At 38.4% G+C, this 25,163-nt stretch overlaps 1 protein-coding gene and 1 pseudogene across 3 annotated transcripts in view; one reads left to right on the forward strand and one right to left on the reverse strand.

Moving 5' to 3' along the window:
• The window catches only part of GRID2 (glutamate ionotropic receptor delta type subunit 2), a 1,603,946-nt gene that overhangs the window by 456,003 nt on the left and 1,122,780 nt on the right, over positions 1–25,163 (reverse strand). The window lies entirely within an intron of this gene.
• LOC108178032 (large ribosomal subunit protein uL24 pseudogene) lies at positions 13,196–13,666 on the forward strand (annotated as a pseudogene).

The following is a 25,163-nucleotide window of genomic DNA, read 5'->3' on the forward strand; positions in this document are numbered from 1 at the left end:
CTTTGTATTACAGGACAGAATCCCTGGGCTCAGGGAATCCAAATATTTTATAATGTGCAATAAGCCTGCCTGCCTTTTGCCCCTAAGAGAGATATTACCTTTGTTATGCCTGCCCTTCGCTGGGGAGAAAGACACTTATTTCTGTCTTCCTAGGATGCTCACTGTACAGACATTCTGAATGGAGAGTTTTAAATAAAGGCTGTAAGTGCCTTAGTTAACCAGAAACCATGGGGAAATTGTCTCCCAACACAAGCAAAATGAGAAATTTTAAGTAGAAGAAGAAAAGTGACCGAGTATTATAGGGGGAAAATTTATGAGATAAGGAAATTACTAGCCATATCAAAAAAGAAAAGCTTTTCAAAAGAAATATTGTATAAAATAGTGTTAATATAGATAATCCTATTTTTCTTCATATTTCTTATCATGTAGACCTTACCCAATATATGTTATTTAGGCCAAAAAGTACAATACAAGCTAAATTGCCAACTGGAGAGTTGTGGTCTCATGTTGAGAACATTATTTATGAGAATTTTAGTTACAACAAATATTCCTTTTAGATACTATTTATTGCTGGTTTAGATTATTAATGTATTCTATCTTCTTTATAACATGCAACAAATAATAATAATAGGCTCTGAGGAAATTTCTGAACATGTTAGCAATACCTTCTACTCAAATGTAACTTAACAAACTGTGCTTATTAATTCAAATTGATAAGTAACAGTAAATTTTGCTGGAAAATATAATTGCAAAAACATTTAAATTACATTTGTAATTAAAGTTGACTCCTACTCATATGCTTTTCATCTTTTTTACCTGGTTGTGGAGAAAATATAGTTATAAATATACAACATGCTTTTATGTTGTATTATTCATGACACAGAATGAAACCACCAATTCCTGGTTATGATGACCTCAAGGAAGAACTATATGGGTAGGGGTACATTTGGGGTTCACATTATGGGGGATTTCAACAGACATCTTTAAAAGACAAAATTTTATACTGGTTTATTTAAACAGTTCAGCAAATAAAATCAGTATCAACAGCCAAACCTCAAGCCACTAATTAGACACACTAATCAAATAAGTATGAACATGACCACATTTACATCTCTAGTTTAGGATGACTACAGTCCCTTCCTGTACCATTTACAGAGCCAATCCAATCACTCATGTCTAATTGAATAACATGAAGTGTTATTAATCTTGAAACAATGAGAACATTATGAGGACCCCTGCTACTCCTGTTTCCTCACATATGGCCCATCATCATCTTGCACTGATTGTGAAATGGTGAAGTGATTGAATCAAAACATGCTGCACTGATTGGAACCTGAGTTTGAAGAGCTAATATGACACATCATTGCTTCCCTTAGGCACAAAAGAAAATACTCTTTAAAATGATACCACTGATAATGAATTTTCTTCCTCTACATGACAACATCTATTGGAGTTAAAATGACCTAATGGGGCATTGCAATCTACCTGTCTTAAGAATTTAAGTGGAAAGTGACATATAATGGATTCATGATGGGTTTTTAACCAAAAATTGGCATGGAAACAATTTGCCACTTAAGATAATAGAGAAGAGTATGAAAACAACACTAATAAGCATTTTGTAGGATAGATAAATCTTTGAAATTTTAGCTCTTGTATCAAGCATTTCTAAATCTATTTGCTTGCAAATACTTCTATTATTTAAAGAAAGGCAACTTACTACATACTGTAGCAGCTTTTCCCAACTGGCATCCCTCATTTGACCTACAGAACAACATTGATTTTAAGGACCATTTTCCCAATTCTCCCAAGAATGATGCATGCTTGAAGCAGTCACGACGCATAGAAAAGAGGTTAATTGATTACATCCAATGGATGTTTTAGGTATTAAAGGGCAATTCTCTATATTAGCACGGATTCTAGGGTCAATACCACAGCAAAGACTCAGCTACAGAATTCAAACTCTCTATTTCAGTTTCTATTCCAGGGAAATAAACAAGATCTATTAAACAAGAGAAAGGCACTCTTGATGGAGCACACTGGTGTGGAAGACATGATTAGTGTCCATAGTTGATACCATCTTGTAGACGAGAAAATAAATGATAATCAGTTAATGAGACCAGATTCTATAACACTGCATTATATGCTGGGTTACAAGATTCCTGCTTTGTAATATGAAGAAATTACATTAGTAAATCATGTTACCACTTCCTAGCATAGAAATTAGAGATTTTTCTTGAAAAAAAAAAAAAAAGAGTTCAGGAGAGGGATTGTATTTGAAGTACAATGAGGGAGTAGATATTAACAAAACATGGCAGAAAAAATTATAGTAGAAAAACCACAGGTTTAGGTGTGATGAATATTAGCAAGGAAGATCTGAGGTAAGAAAGAGCTTAAAATGAGAGTAAATGGCTCCTTTGGGAAAATAATGGGAAATAAGACTATACAATGAAGGTAGAATGTGATTGTATAGGCCTTTGAAAACTTATTGATTAATTTAAAGCTTAACATGAGAGAAAGGGGATTTTAAAGTGAACACACATGCGCTCACCTCCAAGCTTGGTAAGGCACAGAGTGGCTCATTCAGGGCCTTTGTCAGAAGAGTAAAATGAACACACAGCACTTATTATGTAACCAGTGGCTGGAGAGTGATTTGCATTCTATACATAGATCCATAATCATCTTACAAATTGGGCGTCAGCAATGAGACTCTCAGAAGTTACTACCTTCCATGACCACACCACTGGTATAGAATATATGTACCACTGTATTACACATGAGATCTGCCTGGATCCAGTGCTATTAATGCACATATCCTTGATGAATGTGATCATCAAGGAGGAGTAATTTGGAAGTAGATCAGGACATGCAATGAAGGGAAAGAACAGGAGAGGCACAGAAACCATTTAGGAGTCAATTAAATGAGTCCTCCCAGGAGTGATGAAGACCAAAAAGGAAGAGAAAAACAAAGAGACACCAATTAATGAAGGAAGTAAGATGCAGAAAACAGTAAAGGAAAGCAGGAAACAAGAGAGGAGAAACAAACTTGGAGGAAATTGTAGTTCAGGTAATGGAATATAAATTGGAGTTAGAATAATGGCTGAACAGGGAAAAGACGTGCTGATTTTGACCAGAAGACATCAAAAGAAAAGTGGAGGAAGTGCATTCCCATGGGAAGGAGGAGAGAAGTTTGCAGTGGAAATTCAACAGAAAAAGAAGAGATGCAGTGGAGCAGCACGCGCAGTACAGACACACAGCAGTGCGTGGGGACACACCTGTGACTCCTGTAGCCCAGGGCTGGAGGACACACCAGTTGCTGAGAGGCAGGTGAGAGCAGAACGCAGCAGTCAGTGTCACTGGTGATCCTGCCTGATGGAGAACTTAGCTGACCACACTGACTCAGTCTGGCCTGGAGCCCTAGCAGGGGCAGGGTATATACCTAAACCCATGAAAGAAAAGCACATATCTTTCTCTCCAGTCTTCCAACTGTGTCTAGCAACCAGCAGGGAGAAAAACCCAACCTTAACACCAGTAGAGGCTATGGTGGCTCTTGTGCACATGCGCATGTAACTAGTGGATTTTACCAGAGGGGTAAATCCATATTCCCCATTGACTTTGAGTCTGAACACTTGGGGCTATGAGGTGCTCCCATTCCCTTCCTGATTACAGGCTCTGGGGCTCAAACTGCCAAGGTGGAGCACCCACAGTCATCTGGCTCTGGAAACACCTCTGCTCTCTCTGTGGATGGGACAGGCTCACAGGGCTGAGAATTGATTCCCTGCACCCTATGACTGTGGGAGAATTATGCAGCATGTCTGTGAGAATTATGTGACTGGATGATAAGGCATGGAGTGCAGCTGGTTCTCTGGGCAATCACTGTGTCTGGTTTCAGAGGCTCAGAGTTTACTGATTATGGGGGGTTTCTGTGCTCACACAGAGGACTACGTGATACCTTGTAGGGTTCATGCATCTGTGTGGGTGGGGATTTTAGCCACTGTGAGTTAACCCAGGCATTGATACCTTGGAAGAGAGGAGGTGAGGCTGTGATTACACCAGTAGACATAATCATAGCCTCCCCAGTGCTGGAAATAGAGACCTAACATGCCCAACTTGGGTGTCACTCTGGACTCTTGCTGGAATCTTGAGCACTGACCAGAGCTCCCTGGCCCCACCCAGCACACCTTACAATCAAACTTTTATCAATAAAACATTCTGACATGTGTATGAGAGAAATTCCAGATTACCTTATGAGGATCTCTAATTAGCTGACAACTGATTTCTCCTCAGAAACCCTATAGGCTAGGAGAGAATGGAGAGGCATAGTCCAAGTCCTAAAAGAAAGAAACTGTCAAACCGAATACTACACTCAGCAAAGCTCCCATTTTTAAAAAGAAAGGTGAAATAACAATCTTCCAAAATAAACAACAATTCAAAGAATTCGTCACCACTTGTCCAGCCTTACCAAAACATGCTTAAGGAAGTGCTACACATAGAAACACAGAACATAGTCACCTGTATGAAAAAATGTGAAGGCAAAAAATCCCCCAGTAAAAGTACAAAGCAAATCCAAAATCAACAATAGGAATATTTATGGAAAAATGGCAGGCCACGTCATTATTTATCAATGGAACCTTGAATGTAAATGGCCTCAACTCTCCAGTTAAAAGATTAAGTGCCTGAATGGATTGAAAACCAAAACCCACCTATTTGCTGCCTACAAGAAACACATCTCACCAACAAAGATACCTACAGACTAAAAGTGAAAGAATGGAAAAATATATTCCATACTAATAGACACCAAAAAAGAGTTGGTATAGACATCCTAATATCTGACAAAATAGACTTTAACAACAACAAAAAAAAAACGTTAAAAAAGAGAAAGAAGGGCATTATGTAATGATTAAGGGATTGATTCAACAGGAAGATGAAGATGTGACTATAATAAACATATATACACCCAATTACAGGGCACTTTGCTATTTAAAAGAAATGTTTATGGATCTAAAAGGAGACAAAGGATCTAATACAATAGTAATGGTAGAATTCAATACCCCATTTTCAGCAATGGACAGATCAACTAGCCAGAAAATCAGCAAGGAAACAACAGAGTTAATTGACACTACAGACCAAATGGACCTAGCAGATACCTACAGAACTTTTCGTTCTACAAGTACAGAATACACATTCTTCTCAACAGTGCATGGAACTTCCTCTAAACCACAATGAGGTTTTACCTCAGCTAAGTTAGAATTGCTTTCATACAGATATCAACAAACAACAAATGCTGGAAAGGAAGTGGGGGGAAAAGTTACCCTCATCCACTAATGGTGGAATGTAAAGTGGTGCAACCACTGTGGCTGACAATACTGAGATACCCGAGAAATCTGAATATAGATCTACCATATGACCTAGCTATCCTACTCCTGGGAATTTACCCAGAGAAAGTGAAATCAGCATTTGAAAGTCATAGGTACCCCATGTTTACTGCAGCTCAATTCACAATAGCTAAGTTATCAACACAGATGTCTGTCAACTGAAGACTGGCTAAAGAAATTATGGTATTTGTAAATCATGGAATACTACCCAGACCTAAAAAAAATGAAATCCAGTTGCAACAAAATGGATGAAACTGGAAACCATTATATTTAGTGAAATAAGCCAGTCCCAAAAAGAACAAATACTATATGTTCATCTTGATCTGTAGTTACTAATAGAATATCTAAAAGGTAATCTATAGAAGTGAAATTGACAGTTTGAGATGTGAAGACTTGATTGTTGAGGAACAGGTTTTTTTTTTTTTAATTAGCGCAGCAGGGTTAATGTTATGTGTACAAAGTTAATTAAAAATAGATCTTTGGGCCGGCGCCCCGGCTCAACAGGCTAATCCTCTGACTGTGGCGCCTGCATACCGGATTCTAGTCCCGGTCGGGGCACTGGATTCTGTCCCGGTCGCCTCTCTTCCTGGCCAGCTCTCTGCTGTGGCCCAGGAGTGCAGTGGAGGATGACCCAAGTGCTTGGGCCCTGCACCCCATGGGAGACCAGGAGAAACACCTGGCTTCGGATCAGTGCGATGCGCTGGCCACGGTAGCCATTGGAGGGTAAACCAATGGTAAAGGAAGAACTTTCTCTCTGTCTCTCTCACTGTCCACTCTGCCTGTCAAAAAAAAAAAAAAAAAAAAAGAAAGAAAAGAAAAGAAAAGAAAAGAAAAGAAAAGAAAAGAAAAGAAAAGAAAAGAAAAGAAAAGAAAATCTATGGGGGCTGTGGTGCAGCAGGTTAACGCCCTGGCCTTAAGCACCGGCATCCGATATGGGCGCTGCTTCTAGTCCTGGCTGCTCCTCTTCTGATCCATCTCTCTGCTATGGCCTGGGAAAGCAGCAGAAGATGGCCCAAGTCCTTGGGCCCCTGCACCCACGTGGGAGACCCAGAAGAAGCTCCTGGATCCTGGCTTCAGATCAGCGGAGCTTGGCTGCTGCAGCCAAGTGGGGAGTAAAACATCACATGGAATACCTCTCTCTCTCTGCCTCTCTTCTCTCTAACTCTCTGACTTTCGAATAAATAAATAAAATCTTTAAAAAAAACAAATCTTTGTAAAAAATGAGTGGGAACAGGAGAAGGATGAGGAAGAAGTGTAGTAGCGCAGGTGGGAGGGAGGGCCGGGTGGGGAGAATCACTATGTTCCTGAATTTGTATAAAGTTTGTATAACCTAAATAGAAGCTTTCTAGGTTAAAAAAAAAAAAAAGTTGTATTCTTAACTGTACCTATGGAATGCATAAAATCCATTCCCTTTATATTAATAAAAATTGTAAAAGGAACCATTTGAAATGATCCAACTGAAAATTAATTTCTAGATCAAAAATTTGCTATGACTTTCCTTAGAAGGATGAGTCAGTCTTAAGATCTTTAATACTTACTAACAATTTTGTCATCTTACAAGATGTTAGGAAACTGGCGCAGTTGTAGCCAGGTGGCCACATGGCCCAGCTACCTGAGCCAGGCTCCACCTCCATCCTAATGGGATTCGCTGCTCCTGCTTCCCTGCCCACCCTCAGGCAAAGTTTTAAAAGGGCCTGTTCCTGAACACGTGCTCTCTTGCCCCTTCTCTCCTGCTCTCTCTTGGTTCCTCTCTCTAGCCTCCTCCTCTGGTCTCTTGGCTCTGCTCTCCTCTGCTTTGCTCTCTCTTCTCTCCTTGCTAGCTCCTCTCTCTGTCTCTCTCTCTTACAGTCTCCCTCTCTTTTTCCTTCGCCGCCCCTTCACTCCGGTCTGTAGGGTGTTCCCCAATAAACCCTTTCCCTTACTCTGGTGTCTAGTGTGCTTTGCGACGGCTAATATTAAGATATAACACAAGATATTGTTACCTGATTTACTTATGTTTCTTTCATATTATATAATGAGGACTTTGAAGGCAGTTCATCTTTACATTAAAAGATAAAAGGTAAGTGTACTTTCTAATTGCAAAAATGATAATTGTGTACATGTAAATACATTGACAAACAGAAAGGAAAACACACTTGATATATATTTTCTTCCAGTCTTCTTACTTGGAATTATAACATTTATAATTTTAGAAAAAATTTAGCCTATGGTTATAGTCTCAAATTCTAGAGACAAAGTTCAAATTCTGGTCACCAAAAGATGAGAAAACTGAATATTCTCCTGATCTCTCTGTGCTTCTTCCTAAACTAAAATGTTTCTATGAATAAGTTCCTTTGAGTGAGTGCTACTAAAGTGTGAGCTATTGTTTTTGTTCATATTTCCTTTCTGCCAAACCACCCCATCCCTATTTTGATTACTGTAGTAATTATTTTCTGCCTCCATTTTGGGCATGTGAATTTAGTTATGAAAGATCAGACAATTCCATCACCTGAACAAAGTAAGTGATTCAAAGATGGGCAAGTAGTTCAAAAGATGCCCAGTATGGCCCTTCATTAGTCCATTTTGTTTGGATTGTGGAATATAAGTACAGTGTCTAAGCTTACAGTTTTGTCACCACCTGAGTCTGAGGAGGAAGCCAAAAAAGATGAGTTGGAAATGTGAATAATGAACAAATATGGACAGCTTCCCAATGATATTGCTGGCACCCTAGATTCAGCTGTTCCTGATGCCATCTGGATGCTGGGCTTCCCAATTATATAATCTGATAAGACTCTTATTTGTTCAAAATTTGAATTAATTTACTACAAACAACCCCAATGTTATTGACAAATATTATGCTTTTGCCTATTAATATATATTTAAAAAATAACATTTTGAGCTTCTCAATGTTTATATAGTACCTGTGACTCAATAACTCCCCCCTTAGTCAATAATTTAATCAATTCAATACTTCTATCTTACTGTGGGGAATATTCCATATTTATTTCTTCGTTCTGGCTATGTTTGGTTTCATTCATTAACCATATTTATGACTATAACAAATATAGGAAAATTATACTATTTAAATATTAAAAGTTTATTTAGATCATCAGAGGGTTATGAACTTCTGCATACCAGGAATCATGCAAACAACTAGGTATACGTAGATAGATAAGATACAGTCCTGCCTTCAAAGAAGGCATAGTCTGAAGATAAATCAAGGGCAGGGGTTGTGGTACAGCAGAGTAAGCTGCCAATTGGGACACCCACATCCCATACTGGAATGCCAGTTCGAATCTTGCTCCTCTGCTTCTGGTCCAGTTCCCTGCTAATGCACCCTGAGAGGCAGCAGAAGATGATTCAGGTACATGGCTGCATGCTACACATCCGAGAGACCTGGATGGAGTTCTGAGCTCATGGCTCCCACCTGACCCAGCCCTGGCTATTGCAGACATTTGGGGAGTAACCAGAGGGTGGAAGATCTCTCTCCCTGTCCCTATTCCTTTCCCTTACCTTCTCTGTTTTTAAAAAGAATTGATTTACTTATTTGAAAGACAGAATTACAGATCGAGAGGGAGGGAGAGAGAGGGTCTAGAGAGCTTATCCATCTGCTGGCTCACTGCCTGAATGGCTGCAATGGCTTGGGTTGGGACAGGTGGAAGCCAGGAGCCAGGAGCTTTACCCAGGTCTTCCATGTGGGTAGCAGGAGCCCAAGCACTTGGAACATTTTCCCTGCTTTCCCAGGTGCATCACCAGGGATCTTGATCAAAGGTAGATTAGCCAGGACTAGAACTGGAGCCCATTTGCAATGCTGGCATTGCAGGTGGTGTCTTAAACCATTTTGCTATAATGCCGGCCCCTCTCTCTCTTCTTCCCATCCCTCCTCTCCCTACTCTGCCATTCAAGTAAATATAAATAAGTAGACAACACAAAATAAAAAAGAGAGAGAAGAGCAAGCCAGTCTCAGACTAACATGAGCAAATGTACTATACAGTTACTGTGTGTGTGTGTGCGTGTGTGTGTGTGTGTGTAGTGGTATAATGAGAGGAATGCAGGTGATAAGGCTGTGGTCAATGACACGGATTAGCAAGTTACAAGACTTTCATGCTTAAGACAGAGAGATAAAAACAGAGATTTCCCATCAGCAGGTTCACTCCTCAAATGGCCACAAGAGTTGAGGTGGGTAAGGCCAAAGCTGTGAGTCTGAGGGCTCCATCCAGGTCTCCCTTGCAGATGGCAGGGTCCCAGTTATTTGGGTCATCACCTGCTACCTCTTCGAGTGAACATTAATGGACAGCTGGAATGGGCATGGAGCCAGGACTCCAACCCAGTCACCCCAAAATGGGATTTGGGTGTCACAAGCAGCATCCTCATGGCTGCGCCAAACAGCTGCCCTGTATCAGCTGTTTGTGTAGAAGGAGAATAGTGGGGTCAGGGACGAGGAATCCAGTACCAATTAGGTGATAGTCATGGATAAACTATTTGGATTTTTAAGAAAGGTTTTTATTTATTTGAAAGGCAGACCTACAGAAAGAGAGAGAGAGAGAGAGAGAGAGAGAGAGAGACAGCAAGAGAGACAGAGATCTTCATTCCAATGTTTCACTTCCTAAATGGCCACAACAGCTGGGGCTGGGCCAGGTCAAAGCCAGGAGCCAGGAGCTTCTTCCAGGTCTCTTGCATGGGTACAGGGACCCAAGGACTTGAGTCATCATCTGCTCTTTTCTAAGGTGCATTTGCAGGGAACCGGATCAGAAGTGGAAGAGCTACAATCTAACCAGCGCCCATATAGTATGCTGGCACTGCAGAAGGTGGCTTTACCGGCTATGCCACAGCACCAACTCCAATTATTTGGATTTAATCTTAAGGAATTTCCGTGTGGATTACTGGGAAGGAGAAGAATCCAAGCCTGTTTCAGATACAGTCAGTTGGCTCTCGTGCCAAATCAGGGAGCAGCTTGGAGAGAGTATACATTGGGTATAACTTTTTTGTTTAACATGGAACAATTAAATTAATTGTACCCCTTCTTTATTTGGAAGACAGAGTGACAGGGCATGCACCAAAGAGGGGGAGGGGGAGATGGAGGGAGAGGACATGCCATGGCTGGGCCAGCCGAATCCAGGAGGCTGGAATTCAATGCAGGCGTCCCATGCAGGCGGCAGGGATCCAGGCAGTCAGATGATCATCTACTACCTCCCAGGTTGCACATTTCACAGGAAACTGGATTAGAAGCAGAGCAACCAGGACTCGAACTTAGCACTCCCACACAGGATCTGTGCTTCCCAAGTGGTGGCTTAACCACTGCGCCACAAGGCCAGCCCTGGATTGCACTTTCATAACCTTATATATTACTTACATGGAAAATACCTTGATTGTATTACAGATGTGTTGTTTGTTTGTAAAATATTTATTAAAAGAGAAAGAGACGGTCTATTGTTTATATTAATGCAGTGATAGAAACCCACTTTAACCTGTTTCATGGAAAATGCTCCTGTAGGAGGCTGAATTGTGACCACCCTAATTCTAAGAATGTCTAAATATTAAATTGTTTTGGGGAAAAGGACTCTTGCAGTTGTGATTAAATTAAGGGTCCTGAGATTATATGAGTGAAGCCTAAATCAAATGGAAACTATCTTTCTAAGAGGCAGAAGGAGGTTTGACAGAAAGCATGAGACAATGTGACCATGGAGGCAGAGGCTGGAGTGATGCTGCCACAACCTGAAGAATGCTGACAGCCACCAGAAGCTCAAAGAAGCCACAAATAGATTTCCTGCAGAGCCCCCCAAACTGTGCAGCCTTGCTGATGCCTGGATTTCCAACTTCTGGCCTGCAGAGTGGGGAGAGAATAAATCTCTGTGGTTTTAAGTCAATCACTTTCTGCTGGTTTGTTAATGCAGCCACCAAAAACGAATACACACCATTTTAATTGTATTTTGGTACTTTCCATATAACCAAAAATAGTACGCATACAAGGTTTTTGATAATTGTGTGTTGAATGAATATGACCATGTCTCTCTCTTTGTCTCTGGGCAAAATCAGTCCTTTGTTCTAATATTAAAACTTTGACAACTACTGTCGCTGAGAAAGAGCAAGAATCATCAGAATGTTCCAGCTGATCTTTTTCCTTTTGCCTACCTGATTTATTGTAAGACTAACCCTATTGAGTGATTGTGATAACTTTATTCATATTCTAACTGAATATCAAATTTAACTCAGCTGATCAGCCTTCCATAGGCATTAAAACATCTACTTTAAAAATAATTGTTTTTCTTGATTGTATTTTACCTGGCTAGATTAAAATATACGTGACTTCAAAAATAATATTCAGGGGCTAGCCTTGTGTCTCAGCAGATTAAGCTGCCACCTTCAATGTAGCCTCCTATATGGGCACGGGTTCTAGTCCCAGCTGTACCATTTCTAATCCAGCTCCATGATAATGCACCTGGGAAAGCAGCAGAAGCTAGCCTAAATGCTTGGACCCCTGCCACTCACATGGGAAATAAGGGTGAAACTTATGCTTCTGGCTTAAGCCAGGGTCAGCCCTTGCCTTTGTAGCCATTTAGGGAGTGAACAAGTGAGTGCAAGACTTTCTCTCTCTCTATTTCTCTCTCTCTTTTCCTCTCCCCCCCACATCTGTCTTTTAAAAAAATAAATAAATCTTAAAGAAATAATTTTCAGGGGTATTTAGTCTTATTAGTCATTATTCCTAAGATTCAAAATGTAATTACTCCCCTTTCCACATTTTATTCTTCTCAACTTCTGACCAATAGACCCAATAGATTGCTAGTTTTCCAATTACATTTCACACTTTTTGTAATAATTATGAATTTTACCATAATCTCTAGCTAAGAATTCACTATAATTTTCACATTTTTTGGATAAAATATAGCTACTAATTGGGTTGAAGTATTTTTTTTTCTTGTTTAAAGACATTACTTATTTTTTTAAACTGGTTTTAAGAAATTGTGCAGTTTGACAGCCTATAAGAAATTGCTACCTTACAGAATTCCCTTTTGTGCTGAAAAGATGATTTTCCTAAAGTGAAATTGTATTGTTTTCCTCCAAAATAATTCATGGCTTTATAAAGTTTTTCTGTAATCACTGGTGTCTCCTGATAAATTATCCATTCTAATTCAATCAACCTCCTGTTACTCCTTTTCTAATAGATAATAAAACCATTTAGTGGTAACTCAACCTAAGACCCACACCTATGGCATTTAACTGAAGATGTCATTCAATTCATTAGTTCATTGACATTCATCAGCACTCTTCATTGAATGTCCTTTCAACCAGCTTACACTTCATCTAACAGTGTTTTTTTAGGCCAACTCAAATTAATTTTGCAATCAAAATTTCAAATGGCATTGTCTCCAGTACTTTGCTAGAAGTCAAGATGCACTCTTTCTATTCCACTCTGCTCATTTACTAAGACTATAAAGCTATCAAAAAAGCAACTGGCTTTCTCTGGCACACTTTGCTCTGCATTAGTCTATTTGTTCTATTTATTTCTTATGGCTGTGCTTTCCTTTCTCGGGTTATTTTAAAATTAGAATGTGTAGCATTTTCAGAATAACGTTTCCCTTTTGTGTTTTCTCAACTCAAGTAAAATTATTAAGAACAAATCAGTCATTTAAAAAGTTCTAAAGAGATCTTCAAATTGAAAAAAAGTACTAAGGACAAAGAGAAGCAGCTGAACTTTGAAGATGACATGAAATTGCAGACTTAATTTAAGGGTGAGCGGGACTGAGATAAAACACCAACTGGTGATACATCTCCACCACACACCCATTTTAATAAGTCCCACCATCTCCCTTAGTGTGGCCATTACTGAACCAGCAGTACCCAATATGCAGTTCAATCCCTTTGTTGACTTCTTACTGACACAAAAATTGGAAAAGGAATTTCAATGCACTTTCCCACATTTGCAGGAAGACTATCTTCCCTTCTTTCCAAGGAGCAGAGACAGAAGTACAGTGTTGAATCTATGACCATCTGAAAGGATGATGAAGTTCAGGCGATGTGAGGACATGATAAAGGTCATCAAGTTGGCATGGCAGTCCAGGCTTACAGGAAGAAATGTATTATCTACACTGAACAAAGGCAATTGAAAAGGTCAATGGCACGACTGTCCAGGTGAGCATTTACCCCAGCAAGGTGGTTATCACTAGGCTACCACTGGACAAAGTCTGTAGAAAGATTAATGAGTGGAAGAGAAATCCTATCAAGTAGGAAAAGAAAAGGGCAAACGTAAGAAAGAAACAACCAAGAAGATGCAAAGTAAACTAATCTTACCCACAACTATCATTAAAATCTGCTAAAATAAAATTCCCTCACAATTTTAACAGACAAAAACTTTTGAGAATGCTAGAAGACCCACCAATCACATTAGAAAAAGTATGTATGTTGTGTTCTAATAAAATTTGAGATGAATTCAAAAGCATATATTTCATCTATATATTTCATTATCTCACATGTTTAACCAAAACAATGCAGATTATCACAGAGACCAGAAATATATCTTGATTCTTTTTACATAATTCCTTGGATTATACCTCATATTCCAGCACAGTAATGTTTTTAAATATACAGAGGGTATTTCATAAAGATCATGGAAAATGTGTATTATAAGAAAGCTATACGTGGATTTCCAATTTTTTGTACCAGAATAAAATCTTCTAATTCCATTTTCCACAAAAGTTTGATGTATTCTTATAAATTTTTATCAGTCATGCACACTATTTTTCAAATTAGCAAAACGAAACTAGAAATATACTTGGAATGTGCACGTACATTACAGCCTCATTGTAGGCCTTTTGTCCCAGGAAAGCAGTAAATTATGGTATGTTATATGAGAGTAATCTTCATCAGTCGCCAGAGCCCTACTACTACCCACGGCCTTCTCAGTTTTTCTTTTACTATAAATATCTGGAGTCTAATACCCAAGAAGGAACCATTACAAGGTTACATAAGTAGGGAGAATTAGATGACTATGGTTTTTATTTATGAAGACTCAGTCACCCAGTGTTAAGTAGTATAAACAAGGTGATGCCTAGAATACATACTCTATCATAATTAGATCACTTAAGTTTAGTAAAACCCAGTCGAAGACACCTAAACATGGAATACCTACTAGATATGCTTAATTTGGTTAAACGTTGACCATGTCAATCTACAGCTTTAGATGTGAGAAACAAAAGCTGATCTCAACTCAGTGGACTATTGGAGCCTCTAACCATGATGACTCATCTGTTGGAAAAATAAAGATTGAACCTAAATATTTTACATAGACACAACTGAAAATTCTGCATCCTAAACAAATGAGAATTGTAACTGGAAGTCTCAGAGGCAAGGCAAACCTCACCTGCATTTACTAAAAGTCTGACTGCACTTACTGAAAGTGTTTTAATTTGATACTGCCAAACAACTCAAGTCCAGGTGAACCATCAGTGGAGAAACAAGACAGGACAGATGGAGAAGGAAGGAAAAATAAAAAGATGACCTGATAAATGAGGGCCAGAGAGCAAAAAGGGAAAACTGCATAATAAAAATTAAAAGTCAGAAGTAGTAAGAATATAAATGACATATCATTATTATTCAATCAGTGACATAATGAATGAATTTTTAAAAGTCTTAGGAGGAGAAGAGATCAAAGGAAAAAAATAATGAGAAATATGACTTATGGCAAAAGAAACACAATCTAAAACTCGGGCTTTTCCAGAAGAAACTAGATCAATAACAACAGATTCAATATTTATGGAAACAATAGAAAAAATTTTTTTCTAATCCAAGAAAGATAATTTATATATAAAAATAGCTCACTAAATCACAGGCAACACTGAACTTTTAAGAAGCCCATTTGTATCACAAATCTATTGATTACTTTTTAATTCCTAATAAAAATTTTTCTACATTCAAGCATAAAAACAAATTATTTATGAAGAAACAAAAATAGATTTATAAAAAGCTAGCTTCATTATTCTTAGCAGAAAAATCAGATGAAAATGCATATATATGTTTTCATATTTTTTAGCAAAAAAATCCTTCAAGAATGCAAATTTGTTATTCATGAGAAAAAGCAAATGCAAAAATATTCCCAAATTGCAATGAATAAAAACACATATTTTTTCATGTTTTCCTTTGAAAAGAAAATTCAGTTGAGATTACTGTGAGATGAGGAATCAAAATCCAGAGCTGAACAGAAATTATAGAACAATAAAGAATTGGTTGAGAAGTTGGAGGAAATTACATAAATGAAGCTACATCTTTGAAAATATCAATATTTGTGAAATATTTTATTCAAGAGAAAAATTCTTGAAATATAATTTAGATGATTATGTATATTTTCTATCAACTAATATTTTAGTCTAAAAATAAATTTAGAAGTGAGAAAATGAAGAGGAGGTAAAGGGATATCATAATTTTTGCAAATGAAAAGAGACAGGAACAACTGTTTTGGTTTTGATTTTTGTAATGAAGTACATTACTTTATGCATATGTTCAATCACTTAAATATTTCCATAGGTAAACTAAAAACAGGATTCATGCATTTTAAGTCACAAAAGAGATAAACACATTGCTAAAAAGAGAACACTGGAGCATGCTTGTACAAATAACAGAAAAGTCAAGAATCAAGGACAAAATACACAAATAATAATGGAGGTATACTGATTTATATGAACTAGATTTCCAGTCTCTGCTTAGGATGCAGATATCTAGAAAGACAATACGTCCCTTGTTATTAAGAAAACAATCCAGATAATCTATAAAATCATAACTATTCTCAACCTTGTCATAGAGATGAAATAGCAGTGCAGCCTGCTTATCGGCAACACAAGGAAATTTAAGCTTCTCCAAGGACAAAGAGGGTCAGGAGTGCTGGCTGGCTTCACTGGAGCAGAGTGTGAGAGGGTCATGAGTCATTATAAAACCAGGGAAGGGTCTGCTAATTTTTAAGATTAACTGCCTAACCCAAGTGTGGGCTTGCATGAGAGTGCAGCACTTACTGAGAGGACAGCATAAGAGACATCTCACAAGAGTGGACAACTTATGGGAGTCACAGGCACAAAAGGCAATGTGCACCTAACTCGTAGGCTTTTTTTTTTTTTTTTTTTCAAACGCTTTACCACATGTTGACAAGAGAAACAATGTAGAATACTTCTGTTAGTGATGCAGGCCCAGAAGGAGAAGCAGCTTCTATCATGGGAAAAGGTTAAAACCTCACCTACCTCTTTCTTCTCTATATGTGTTAGAAAAAAAAAAAAAAGCCTTAAGCCATTGTAGGAGGGGAAGCAAATCCTGTGGTTCCAGGGCACAGATGAAAACTCACTGAAACTGGGAGAAGATAAAAGAAAAAAAAAATCCCAACCATTCTAGAAAGGTGAAATTTCTCTCTGGAGTAAGACCTACCAAATAGCTAAGGGAATGTTTGTCTGCCATGATGGGGTAGGAAGATACTAGGAAAACCACACCTTCAGTCCAGGGACAGTTTGCTTGTCCATGCCTCAGCCACTGCCTCTTACACCTCTACTACCTCAAGCATAAACCAAAAAATAACAGCTCTCTAACACGGAGGAATACGTGACAGAGAAAATGCACTCACGCAGGTAGAGGCTCATAGGAAAGCTTAACATTGAGTGCCAGTGAGAATGTCTCTGCAGTGACCCAACCCCTAACATAAGTATTAGATTTCAGGAAAAGACTTGACGCTTATGGTACCTGATTGTAACAAACAACATCCATTCCTAGGCTTTCAGACTATTAGCCCCAGTGTCTGCTATCATTATATAATGTCCTAGTTTCACTCAAAAATCATAAAGAACATTAAAAAAAGAAAACATACACATTACTAGGAAATCAATCACCAACCAGATGCAGATATGATGTGGATACTTGATGTAAAAGACAGGATATTTAAAATAACCATGACATATTTTTTAATCATCTGCAACTATTATAATATTGACTGTATATGGCTGAAACAGATTTTTTTTATTTGATGATTGTTTATAGTCCTTGCTTATGTTCCTGATGTACTATGTTGTTTGTACCTTTAACTTGTTGAGCTTTTTATTTAGTGGAGTATTATGCTTTTGACCATACTGTAAATTAAAATGTTATCTCTGGAGACTTCTAAGATGGTGGAGCAGGGAAGGATCTTAATGCTCTAGTCTAGAAGATAGTTTAAAAAAAGTAGAGAGAGTACAGTATCAGGGAAGAGTTAGGGATAAACGTCAGAGGAAACTCTATGCAAATTAGAGGGACATAGTGGACCTATGTGGAGGGTGTGGATGTCCACAACTCAGGACTCCAGTAGCTTAGAGCTTCTGCACCAGCATTGGAGAATGAGGTGAGACCAGACTGCAGCAACCCAAGCCATTGGCAATAAAGCTACAGGAAGAGCCTAGAGGGAACCCAGCTTGGAGCCCCATGGGGCATAGTGTACCTGCCAAACTAGAGAAGAAAAAAAAAAATAAAGAGAGATGCATGTTTCTCCCCATCACCCTGCAATGGCTTCCTGTAAGAAGCCTATAGAGCAGGCGCCGTTTTGGACATACCTAACAGCTCTGCCAGCTCGTGTGCATGCCCAACAACCAGCTGAGACAAGATTCCTGACTCTGGTGGGGAGAACTAACAGGGGGCTGCATGCTTGTGACTGCGGGAGGCAGGACACAGGTGTGCTGTGATTGTGAAGAAAACTGAGGCTGTGGGAGGGCTCATGGTGTGGCTGGGACTTTGTGCAGTTACTGTGGGAGACTTCACACGCTCAGGGTTCCCTGGCTACCTGGTTAGGGACATTGCTGGGGAATCTGAGCTTACACTGAGGACTGTGCAGATCCTTTGTTGGTCCTTGGGGCAGAGCAGACAAATATTATACCTACTGGGGCTAGTGCTCAGGAACTGGTCTCCTTTGAGGAGAGGAGCTCAGCTGAGTAGAATAAACCTCCCCTCTGATTAAAAAAAAAATGGAGATTTACAGCCCTAAACCTGGGTGTGTCACCTTAGACATTCCTTCACCCTGGAGAACTGAACAGAGCTCCCTGGCCGTACACACTATATGCCTCCAGATCATCACTGAAAGCAAACACTCCACTAATCTGCAGAGACATAATACAAAGATAAATGCCACCACAGTGGAAAAACAAGAAACCAATGAATATCTCCATAAATACCAAATAACAAATGCACCAAATCAAGAAATAAGAATAAGGATGACAACATGATGCCCCAAAAGAACACAACACTTCAATACTAGATTGTGAAGATGACGAGATAGAAGAAATGTCAGAAATGGAATTCAAAAAATTGAAGATTATATAAAAGTAATCAGAAGAAAATGCACAAACTACTTAAATCCATACATGACATGATAAAAAAAATTTCTCCCAAGAAATTGTGATCTAAAAGAGAAATCAAAATGAAATGAAAAATTCAATAGAGCAAATAAAAAATGCAGTGGAAAGCCTTAACAATAGAATCAGTGAAGCAGGAGAAAGAATATCCAACTTAGAAGACAAAGTACAGGAAATTAAATAGTCAGACCAAGAACAAGAAGAGAAAATTAGAAAACTCAAAAACACTGTTGGAAATTTATAGGATACCATCAAATGACCCAACATATAGGTTCTAGGAGTATCTAAAGGTGTGGAAAGAGAGGAAGGATTAGAAGGCCTTTGTAGTGAAATAATACCAGAAAACTTCCCTAATTTGGAGAAGGAAAGGGACATCCAATTACAGGAAGTACCTAGAACCCCTAATAGACATGACCAGAAAAGATCTTCACCAGGACACTTTGTAATCAAACTCACTGCAGTAAAACATAAAGAAAAGTTTCTAAAATGTGCATGAGAGAATATTATTTTCAGAGGATCTCCAATTATACCCACAGTGGAATTTTCATCAGACATCATACAGGCTAGGAGGGAATGCTGAGATACATTCCAAGTCTTAAGAGAAAAAAACTGTCAACCCAGAATACTATACCCTGAAAAACTCTCATTAATGAACGAAGGTGAAATAAAGACCTTCCATGACAAACAGAAATTGAAAGATTATGTCACCACCTGTCCAGCCCTGCAGAAGAAGCTTAAGGATGTGCTGCACACAGATACACAGAAACATGGTCATCACTATGAAAGAAAGCAAAAGAAGAAACATTCCCAGTAAAATTACAAAAGAAATCCAAAGTAAAAAAATAGAGACATTTTTGGAAATATGGAGGACAAAGTTCTTACTTATCAATAGTCACCTTGAGGGTAAATGGCATCAACTCTCCAGTTAAAAGACACAGACTGGCTGAATGGATTAAAAAACAAAACCCGTCTATTTGCTGCCTACAAGAAACACATATCACCAACATAGATGCCCACAGACTAAAAGTGAAAGGATGGAAAAAAGAGATTCCATGCTAACAGAAACCATAAAAAGAGCAGATGTAGTCATCCTAAAATCAGACAAAATAGATTTTAACATAAAAACATTAAAAGAGACAAACAAGGGCACTATATAATGATGAAGGGATCAATTCAACAGGAAGAAGTCACTATTATAAATGTATATGCACCTAATTACAAGGCACCTGGCTATTTTAAAAAATTTTAAGGGATCTAAAGGGAGACATAGACTCCCATACAAAGTAATGGGGGACTTCAATACCCTACTTTCAGCAATGGACAGATCAAGCAGACAGAAAATCATTAAGGAAACACCAGAGTTAATTGACACTATAAACCAAAAGGACTGAACTGATATCTACAAAGCTTTTCATCCTATAGGTGCAGAATACACATTCGTCTCAACAGTGTATGTAACTTTATCTAGGTTAGAGCACATACTGGGCCATGAAGCAAGTCTCATCAAATGGAAAAACGCTGAAATCATACCATGCATCTTCTCTGACCACTATGGAATGAAGCTGGAAATCAACAACTCAAGAATCTCTAGAACATAGGCAAACACATGGATACTGAACAACATGCTCCTGAATGAACACTGGGTCATAGAAGAAATTAAAAGAGAAATCAAAAAAATTCTAGAAACAAATGAAGATGACAATACAATATATCAGAATATATGGGACACAGCAAAAGCAGTGTCAAGAGGAAAGTTTATAGCAATTGGTGCCTACATCAAGAAATTGGAAAGGCACCAAATAAGTGAGATATCAATACATTTCAAGGATCTAGAAAACAATAGCAAACCAAACCCAAAACTAGTAGGAGAAAGAAATAATTAAAATTAGAGAAGAAATCAACAACATTGAAACCAAAAAAATACAAACGATCAGCAAAATGAAGAGCTGGTTTCTTGAAAAAATAAACAAAATTGACACAGCATTGGACCAACTAATGAAAACAAGGAGAGAAAAGATCCAAATCAATAAAATTAGAGATGAAAAAAGAAATGTAACAAGAGACACCACAGAAATAAAAAATCATCAGAAGTTACTATATAGAGCTCTATGCCAACAAACTGGGAAACCTAGAAAAAATGGGTAGATTACTGGAAACACAAAACCTACCGAAATCGAGCCATTAAGATACAGAAAACCTAAACAGATCCATGACCAAGATGGAAACTGAATCAATAATAAAGACCCTCCCAAGAAAGAAAAGCCCAGGACTAGATGGCTTCACTGCTGAATTCTACCAGACATTTAAAAAGAACTAACTCAAGATCTTCTTGAGCTATTCAAAACAATTGAAAGGGAGGGAATCCTCTCAAATTCTTTCTATGAAGCCAGCATCACCTTAATTCTTAAACCTGAGAAAGATGCACCAGAGAAAAAGAAATACAGACCAATTTCTCTGATAAACACAGACACAAAAATCCTCAACAAAATCCTAGCCAATCAAACCCAACAATACATCAGAAACATCATCCACCCAGACAATGTGGGATTTATCCCTGGTATGCAGGGATGCTTCAACATTCACAAATCAATCAATGTAATACATCACATTAACAAACTGAAGAACAAAAACTATATTATTATCTCAATAGATACAGAAAAAGCATTGATAAAATACAACATCCTTTCATGATGAAAACTCTAGCAATTGGGTATATAAGGAACATTCCTCAACACAATCAAGGCAATTTATGACAAACCCATGGCCAGCATCCTATTGAATGGGGAAACATTGGAAGCATTCCCACTGAGATCCGGTACCAGACAAGGAGGCCCACTCTCACCATTGCTATTCAATATAGTCCTGGAAGTTTTAACCAGAGTTATTAGGCAAGAAAAAGAAATCAAGAGGATATAAATTAAAAAGGAGGAATTCAAACTACCCCTATTTGCAGATGTCATGATTCTATGTATAGGGGACCCAAAAAGACTCTACCAAGAGACTATTGGAACTCATAGAGGAGTTTGGTAAAGTAGCAGGATATAAAACCAATACACAAAAAACAATACCCTTTGTATACACAGATAATGCTGTGGCTGAGAAAGAACTTCTAAGATCAATCCCATTCCCAATGGCTACAAAAAAATCAAATAACTTGGAACAAATTTAACCAAGGATGTCAAAGATCTCTACGATGAGAATTATAAAACATTAAAGAAATAAATAGAAGATACAAAAAAATAGAAAAATCTTCCATGTTCATGTATTAGAAGAATCAACATAATCAAAATTTAGATTCAATGTGATACCAATCAAAATACCAAAAACATTCTTCTCAGATATAGAAAAATGATGCTGAAACTCATTGAATAGATAAAGCAATCTCATACAACAAAAACAAAGCTCGAGGCATCACAATACCAGATTTCAAGACATTCTTCAGGGCAGTTATAATCAAATCAGCCTGGTACTGGTACAAAAACAGATAGACTAATGGAACAGAATAGAAATGCTAGAAATCAATCCAAGCATATACAACCAACTTTTATTTGACCAAGGACCTAAAACCTGGAACAAGGATAGTCTCTTCAACAAATGGTGCTGGGAAAACTGGATTTCCACATTCAGAAGTATGAAGCAAGACCCCTACGACACACCTTACTCAAAAATCCTCTCAGCATGGATTAAAGATCTATCTAAGACACAACAACATAAAATTATTAGGGAACATTGGGGAAACCTTGCAAAACATTGGCACAAATAGTGTTTGGAAAAGACCCCATTGGGGCCAGCGCCATGGCTCACTTGTTTAATCCTCTGCCTGCAGTGCCGGTTTCCCATAGGGGTGCCAGGTTCTAGTTCTGGTTGCTCCTCTTCCAGTCCAGCTCTCTGTTGTGGCCCAGGAAGGCAGTGGAGGATGGACCAAGTGCTTGGGCCCCTGCACCCACATGGGACATCAGGAGGAAGCACCTGTTTCCTGGCTTCGGATCGGTGCAGTGTGCTGGCTGTAGCGGCCATTTTGGGGGGTGAACCAACGGAAGGAAGACCTTTCTCTGTGTCTTTCTCTCTCACTGTCTAACTCTGCCTGTCAAAATAACAACAACATAAAAGACCCCATAGACACAAGCAATCAAAGCCAAAATTAACAGATCAAATTCCATCAAATTGAAAAGGTTCTGTACTACAAAAGAAATAAGAAAGTAAAGAGGCAACCAACAGAATGGGAGAAATTATTTGCAAACTATGCGACTGATAAAGAATTAATAAGCAGAATATACAAAAAGACCAAGAAACTCCACAATAACAAAACAAACAGCTCGGTTTAGAAATGGGCAAAGGGCTTAAACAGACATTTTTCAAAAGAGGAAATCCAGATTGCCTACAAACACATGAAAAAACGTTCAGGATCACTAGTCTTCAGGGCAATGCAAATCGAAACCACAATGAGGTTTCACTTCACCCCAGTTAGAATGGCTGTCATACAGAAATCAAAAACAACATACGCTAGCAAGATGTAGGGAAAAGGCACCCTAATTCACTCTTGGTGGGAATGTAAACTGATAAAGCCAGTATGGAAAACAGTATGGAAATACCTCAGAAATTGTATATAGACCTATCATATAACCCAGCCATCCCACGCCTGGGAATTTACCCAAGGGAAATGAAATCAGTAAATAAGAATGTAAACCTGTACCTCCGTGTTTACTGCAGCTTAATTCACAGTAGCTAAGACATGAAATCAACATAAATGCCCATCAACCAAAGACTAGATAAAGATATTATGGGATATGTACACTATGGGATACTACACAGCAGCAAAAAATAATGACATCTGGTCATTTGCAACAAAATGGCTGAATCTGGAATACATCATACTTAGTGAAATAAGCCCCAAAGGGACAAATATCACATGTTCTCCCTGACCTGTGAAAACAAAGCACCTTATGCAAAATCTGTATAAGTGAAATTGATACTTTTAGAAGGGATGACTTGAGTGGCCCTTGTCTTGACTGTTGAGGAAAATTTTTGTTGTTGTTGTTGTTGTTGTTGTTTTTTTGATAATATTTTTTGAACACTTAACATAGGGTTAATCATATGTGTATTAAATCAATTGACGTTGGATCTCATTAGAAAATAAGAGTGGGAATAAGAGAGGGATGAGGAGCTTTGTAACTATAAAGCTGTATAGTTCTGCATACATTCCTACAGACTTACATCTAAGGGTATAGTTTATTTTTTTTAAAGATTTTATTTATTTCTTTGTGATTCAGAGTTAACAGACAGCGAGAGGGGGAGACAGAGAGAAAGGTCTTCCTTCTGTTGGTTCACTCCCCAAATGACTGCAATAGCTGGAACTACACCAATCCAAAGCCTCGAGCCAGGCACTTCTTCCTGGTCTCCCACGTGGGTTCAGGGGCCCAAAGACCTGGGCCATCTTCTACTGCTTTCCCAGGCCATAGCAGAGAGCTGGACTGGAAGTGGAGCAGCCAGGACTCGAACCAGTGCCCCATGTGGGATGCCAGCACCACAGGCAGAGGATTAACCTACTGCGCCACGGCGCCAGCCCAAGGTATAATTTAAAAACTTGCCATGGGAACCCAAATCCCATTAAGCTGGCTGGCCAAAATTCCATCTTAATTGTTAAAGTGATCACATTAAGTGTTAAAGTGATTATATAAATAGGATCAAATGTCTGGTAATAATAATAGATATAAATAAAAAGGAGACAATGTTCCAACATTAGAAGCAGCCAACACAGCAGACTCATAGAATGACATTCGCTCTAAGTAACAATGACCTCAGAATTGCCCTTAAGACATCTTGGTCTGGCTGAAAAGCCCATGAGAGTATTTCAGGCATGGAAAGCCAAGAAACTGTGGCAAAAATTTTCTACATGAAGGATCTCTGTGAGTGAGACCCTAGTAGAAAGAAGTCATCATCAAAGCAAGATGTACTTTTCTCTGAAGGGAGGAAAGAACTTGCACTTTGCTTATGTATGGCTTGTTTAAATACTGACAGAGTTTGTTGATTCAAAAGGCTTCCATGGCCTAGACAGCTCATGTGAAGAGCCTAGGGTGGTCACTGACGTCATACATAAGAGTGTTAATTGTTAAATTAACAACAAGCGTCACTGTGCACTAACTTCCTATGCAGGACCTCTGTCCTCAATGAGTTGTATTTTGAGAGTTAACTGTAAAAGTTGCTCTCAGTTTGTGTGTGTGTGCAAATTGTTGAAATCTTTATAGAGTTTTTCTTCTGTGTACAAAGTTAATTGAAAATTAATCTTAATGGAGAATGGGATTGGCAAGGGGAGAGGGAAGAGCAGGTGGAGTGGGAGTGTGGGTACAGTGGGAAGAATTCAATATTCCTTAGGTTATACTTATGAAATTTGTATTCAATAAATAAAAGCTATCTTCGGAAAAAAATTTTAAAAATTACCTCAAACATAAAAATAAGACGTAATAAC

Source organism: Oryctolagus cuniculus, chromosome 8 (assembly GCF_051225735.1).
Source record: "Oryctolagus cuniculus isolate XC-2025 breed Fujian yellow rabbit chromosome 8, ASM5122573v1, whole genome shotgun sequence".
NCBI classification, from domain to species: Eukaryota; Metazoa; Chordata; class Mammalia; order Lagomorpha; family Leporidae; genus Oryctolagus; species Oryctolagus cuniculus.